Here is a 6,670-nt window from a genome sequence, read left to right as displayed (position 1 = left end):
TGATGGATGAGAGGATGAGAGGATGAGGCGAGCGCCATGGGCGTTGGAAACATAAAACTCCTGAGTGATGGAGGAGTGTTCAGTCACTCGTTCTCTTCTCCTCCTCCTCCTCCTCCTCCTCTATGCTGATGTGCTTATGACTTCCTCCACACCTTAAATCTATCACGGGCAGGCACACGCAATCTGTCAAGCGCATCACAGGAGGGGGATACTTCCACACGCTGACATTTATAAAAAGAGATAGATGCGGGAGGAAGGATGAGGCTTTTACAGTCGCCTCAGAAGGAAGAGAGGAAGAAGAATAAGAGAAAAAAAGGGAAATACCCTGGCCTGTTATTTCAGAAGAGATATTTAGATGTGCCTTTTGGTTTGTGTTACATACTCATACTTCCTGCTGTGCTTTTACAGATCATAGTTTCTCTAAAAATGTACTAAACGGTTGGAGGCACCCAACTGTATAAGATACTAGAAGAACTAGAAGACCCAAACCTGTTCCAGATCTTGAGTAGCCTGCTATAGATCTCTGACCTCCACCCTGTTGTGATGAATGTGAACGTTGACTGCAGCACACAGGCCTCCTCACTTCACCTACATCAACTGAAGAAGTATAAATCTCCACAAAATCTAGTGGAACATCTTCCCAGAAGAATGGAGGTTATTATAAGAGCAAATGTGGAATGAGACTCCACCCAAAATTATGACCAGGTGTTTAAGAGCTTTTGTCCATATGCTTAAATACAAACGTAAATAAATTAATAGAATAGATTGATATTAGACTTAAAGCTAAGAGTAAATTCTTGTCAGCTACTACAAGCAATGATGCTACTGTAGCTTTTTGGCTGAAGTTACCACACAAGATATGCAGTGCCTTGACTGATATTAGCATCCTGGCTAAATATGAGCAAAGGAGCAAAAACATTATATACAATCTTTATATTTTTGGCAATTCTGAGACAATACATTCAAAGGGTTAATGGTGCTATTAACACTGTAGCTGGGAGACCTTCATGAGATTCAGAACAAACCTCATCAGTGGCCTACAGCAAGTTTACTCAACAATTTGTGCCTTAGTTCCCGCAGACTTAATGAAAAATAAAGTAGAAAACCATTACAGACTTTCTAATGATTTCCATTACAAATACCATTACGGTTTATGGACATTATTATCATCAAGCCAAACAACAACAAAAAAAAAAACAGTGTAGAAACATGCAGGAGTCTAAAGCTTTAATGCCATCCTAATGTTCTCTAATGGTGTCCAGTGGATAACAACATGTAAACTATACGTTTACAAATTGGTCCTTAATGGTATAACCAAAAATGCCAACATAGTACAGCCAATAGAAGGCAACAAATTATCAGTAGAAACCCACAGACCTACAGCATTTCTCCATTATATCTGTGGAGGGCGCTGTAGCTGGAAAACCTGATGAGAATCAGATCAACCCTCCATATCAGCGGGGCTTTAATGGTTTCCATTACAAATATCATTACATACCAACAGCTTTTTTTTTCACTAAAACATTTATTGAATCGTTTAGTTTGTGAAAATCATTATGATAATCAAGAATCCAGTGAACAAGCCTGGAGGTTTAAAAGCATCCTAATGGTCTCTAACAGTGTAGATACCAGCATGATGTTCTATTGGTCTTTAATGGTCACTAAACATGACACAAATAGAAACGAGTGCAGAATCGTACAGGAATCCGTTTATTTAATGACATCCTAATGGTCTCTAATGGTGTAGATACCAACCAGTAGATCCCAATATGTGAGCTACAAGTTTCCATAGATGTTCTATTGGTCCTTAATGGTATAACCAAACATGGCACTAATAGAAGGGAACAAATTGCCAGTAGAGACCCACAGGGTTACAGCATTTCTCCATTATATCTGTGGAGGGCACTATAGCTGAAAAACCTGTTGAGAATCAGAACAACCCTTCATCTCAGCGGGGCATTTTAATGGTTTTCATTACAAATATGATTACATGCCATCAGATTTTCCCATTAAAACCTCTACTGGATGGTTTAGTTTGTTTGTAGGAATTATTATCATCAAACTGGAGAAACCAGTGAAGAAGCGTGTGGGAATCTGGAGGTTTAAAAGCATCCTAATGGTCTCTAACAGTGTAGATACCAGCCAGGAGATACCAGCATGTGATCGAAAAGTTTACTAAGGTGTTCTATTGGTCCTTAATGGTAACCAAACATGCCACCAATTGAAGGTGGCAAATTACGAGTAGAGATTTAGTTTCAGTTTCCATCATAACCACTGCATTTCCCATTCGTACCATTAAAAACATGAATTATTTTGGCTTCTTCTGATGGACCAGTCACTCATCTTCACTGAGACACAGCCCACCTCCATCTCTACACCTCCACTCCATCACTCCCCCTGTTCCTACATCCTGTTCCATCTCCATTAACAACTCCTCTGATTATTCAGCACCTGCTCATGGCTACGAGGATCCCCGTGCCTCATTAGTCAGGGTATTTATACACTCCTGTTTATCTTGGGTTTGAGATCTGGTGTGGATTTGAACAGCGAGTCGTAAACATGAAACTGATAGTGTATGTGTTTAAGCGTTCTGTAAAGAGAAACCCACGTGTGCTGTGGAAAAATACCATCATACAATCCTAACAGGCAGAGAGAGAGAGAGAGAGAGAGAGAGAGAGAGAGAGAGAGAGAGAGGAGAGAGAGAGATGGAGGAGAGAGAGAGAGAGAGAGAGAGAGAGAGAGAGAGAGAGAGAGAGAGAGAGAGAGAGAGATGGAGAGAGAGAGAGAGGAGAGAGAGAGAGAGAGAGAGAGAGAGAGAGAGGAGATTATAGTAATATAGTAATAGTTGTAATATAGTACAGTAAAGAGAGAGAGAGAGAGAGAGAGAGAGAGAGATGGAGGGAGAGAGAGAGAGAGAGAGAGAGAGAGAAAGAGAGAGAGAGATTACAGTAATATATAGTAATAGTTGTAATATAGTACAGTAAAGAGAGAGAGAGAGAGAGAGAGAGAGAGAGATTACAGTAATATATAGTAATGAGTTGTAATATAGTACAGTAATGTATACAGTAATATATAGCGGTGCTCGAGCAGCTGCAGTGTGTAGATGAATAAATAAGTAGATGAGTGGATGAATAGATAAGTGGATGAGTAGGTTAGTGGATGAACAGAAGATGAATAGACGAGTGAAGCAGTGTGGTGAAGAAGAACACACTGCTGCACATCGTCACTGCAGCTTCATTAAGCAAAGACACTGTTAATTAGTGAACGTTTTCTCTCGAATTCTCCTCGAGGTCTTTTACCCCAGAGACAGTCCAACAACCTCGCCCGCAACACTTTCTCACTGTTCCCCTGTGTGTGTGTGTGTGTGTGTGTGTGTGTGTGTGTGTGTGTGTGTGTGTGTGTGTGTGTGTGTGTGTTTAAACGTCAAGAGAACCCCATTTAATTGCCTGTATGCTCCCCTGTGGACAGAGTGTGTGCCCAGCAAGGTGTAACACGTCAAGATGGCTCTGCGATCCTGAGGCAATATCTCACACACACACACACACACACACACACACACACAGCGTAAAATTTATGTAGTTTTAGTTACAAGTTACAATTAGTTTTCTTTCTTTCTTTCTTTCCTTCTTTCTTTCTTTCTTTCTTTCTTTCTTTCTTTCTTTCTTAAATGAACAATCAAATTCATACATTAATGAATAAACAAATATATGGAGCGTTAAAAAACCTAAATGAATAAGCATCTAACCAAAAAAGCAAGTGAATGAGTAAATAAATAGTAAATTATATATATATATATATATATATATATATATATATATATATATATATATATACTTTTTACTTTGATACGGTCACAATTTGATACACACAAATAAATAAATGTGAATGAGTCATACTGCCCACAAAACACACACACACACACACACACACACACACACACACACACACACACACACACACACAAATACATAAATAAATAAATAAATACAGCACATTAAAAAAAAAATTAATAAATAAATAATAAAATAAAAAAAAAATTACGCATTTGTGTATTTATTTCTTAATATGTCTGGTGTGTGTGTGTGTGTGTGTGTGTGTGTGTGTGTGTGTGTGTGTGTGTGTGTCTGTTTGTTTCTTCATTATTTCCTCCTTTCTGTTTTTTAAAACCCTCCACCGCTATTTTATTTTTTTTAGTTTCCTTTACTCCATGATGAACTCTTTAAGTCTTTGTTCAGGAATAAATGGAGTGTAGAGTTTTGTATCCATTAGTAACCCAGGAAATGGAGGGGTGGATTTTATTCTTCAATTTCTGAATATATGGCTTTTAGAGTCTCTCTCTCTCTCTCTCTCTCTCTCTCTCTCTCTCTCTCTCCCCCCTCCCCACGCCTCCTCTCGTCCCTTCAGCACACAAGGCCATGAGTGTGTACGGTGTGAAGGTGTGAGTCATGTGCGGTGCTTCCTCCACTGTAAAAACGCTCCTCCGGCTCGAGTGTTTCAGTAATCAAGACCCGCATTTCGACGAGCCGCTTCGGCAAATCGATGCAGATTTCCTGCTGAAAAGCCTCTTGAGGAAACGACAGCGGCAACGCACAAAGATGCTCTTAATAACACACGTCAGAATTAAGCCCAACTGCTGGTGGCTTTTTATGCTAATATCAAAATAAAAAGTTTCAGTGCTCGAGCCAGAGAGAGAGAGAGAAAGAGATGGAGGGAGATAGAGAGAGAAAGAGAGAGAGACTTAAACACCCACTCTGCAATTACTGACATTTCACAGAAGAAAGCATTCTCTCCTGTTAAGTACCTGCTCCAAATTACTCCTATTTTCTGTTCTGTATCTTTTTTCCACTTTTTTTTCTCCTCTTCTCCAGTATTTTTCATTTCAGCCGGGTTCAGCGCTGCCGAAGGTGCGACTACACCACAGAATTAGGGAGTGTGTGTTGCACATGAAATGTCAACCGATACGTGAGGTTGCCTCTCGGATAATAAAAGGATGGGAGAATAAAAAAAAATATACAGGACCAAAAAAGATACAGCTTTATGAAAAAAGAGAAAAAACAGCTTTCTGTAAGACTCAATGCAAAGATAAATCCATGGCTGAAAAGCACATTTCTACGAGCTGCACCAGACGATTCCTGTTAATAAAACAGAATGATTTACTCGCAATTTCTGACCTGAGACTCGGAAAATAAAACACGCTTTTTCATCAAGTTGGAGTTTATTTGATTTAGTAGAGTCAGACTCTATTCCTGGATGGGACCTGTGCATAGGAAATGTGCGACAAACACGGGATCATTCTGAAAATAATCCCTAAGAAACAAAGGAAGAACCTGTCACTCAGTGTGGAATTCTCTGCAGAAGATCAGACATGCATTCTGGAAATGTTTTATGCTGGACAGGATGCTGGAGCAAAATCACACACGTCTATCCTCAGTTTAGTGTCAGTAATCAAACTGGTATGTTTTTGGCAGGTGGGAAGAAACCAGAGACCTTGGAGAAAACTTGCATATCTTATTCCATATTTTAATATTTTCAGCTATGCTTTCACTGAGAACCCCACAAAACTTAGTCTAAACCAAGACAATTAAGGTTCCAAATTCATTCTGTACCAGTGATGGAAATCCCTGAAGTTCTACCTACTTTTAAACCCCACAACATTGTGTTTCAGTATCAGAGAATGGTTCACTTAGAACCTTTAAGCATCTCGGTTCTGACCAAAGAATCAGATTGAGGTTCTAGATTTAGCTAATGAATGCTGTTGGAGTTAAGGTTCTACATGGAACCCTCTGAGATATGGAAACACTTTATTGTGGGGTTCTACAGTACTTAGAACCCTTTCAGGTTTTCATGCATGAGGCTTGTGTATGTTATAGAAACTGCTAAATGTAGAACCCTCATGGATTACGATTTGTGTGTGTTTATGATGAATGTAAACATTAAATTAAATTAAATTGAATTGAATTAAATTGATTATCATTAACAATTAACATACAGTTATATGTTATTTATTTGTTTGTTTGTTTGATTGATATTTATTTACTAGCATCTAAATACAGGCGATACTTTTATCCATTTAGTATTACTTTCAGTGGTTTCACCAAGTCGAAATGCCACTTCATGCTGCTGATCTGTATTATTTCAAATTACACACACACACACACACACACACACAAACACTTGCTTATCCATCTCACACATCAGTACCCACAGCGCTGCAGCATGAACCGGATGTTTCTCGGTGCGACGGCGGTGTGTGTGTGTGTGTGTGTGTGTGTGTGTGTGTGTGTGTGTGTGTGTTTAGTATTGGTTGTGCTGAGTGTTTTGTGTGCGTCGAGGCTTTTTCAGCCCCGGTGCTTCGGCTTTGTAGGCACTTTTCTGGGGGCCATTTATCTTGTCTCGAAAGACGTATGCCAGCATGGAAATATCCGCCATTTTACCACACTTTCATAAAACATATTCTTTGGTAATGGTCTTCTGTCGAGCCTTTATGTATTATTGAACAGCTCTCATTTTCATTCAAACAACCTGTAAGTCCTTCATGGAGAGAGAGAGAGAGAGAGAGAGAGAGAGAGAGAGAGAGAGAAAAGATAGAGGTATAGAGGGAGGGATGGGGATACTTAATAACACGTTCTCAAAAAATTAGTCACCTTGTCCTTTGCAGGCAATTTTCTGG

Source organism: Silurus meridionalis, chromosome 5 (assembly GCF_014805685.1).
Source record: "Silurus meridionalis isolate SWU-2019-XX chromosome 5, ASM1480568v1, whole genome shotgun sequence".
In the NCBI taxonomy this organism is placed as follows: domain Eukaryota; kingdom Metazoa; phylum Chordata; class Actinopteri; order Siluriformes; family Siluridae; genus Silurus; species Silurus meridionalis.
Note: the sequence above shows the minus strand (reverse complement) of the source record.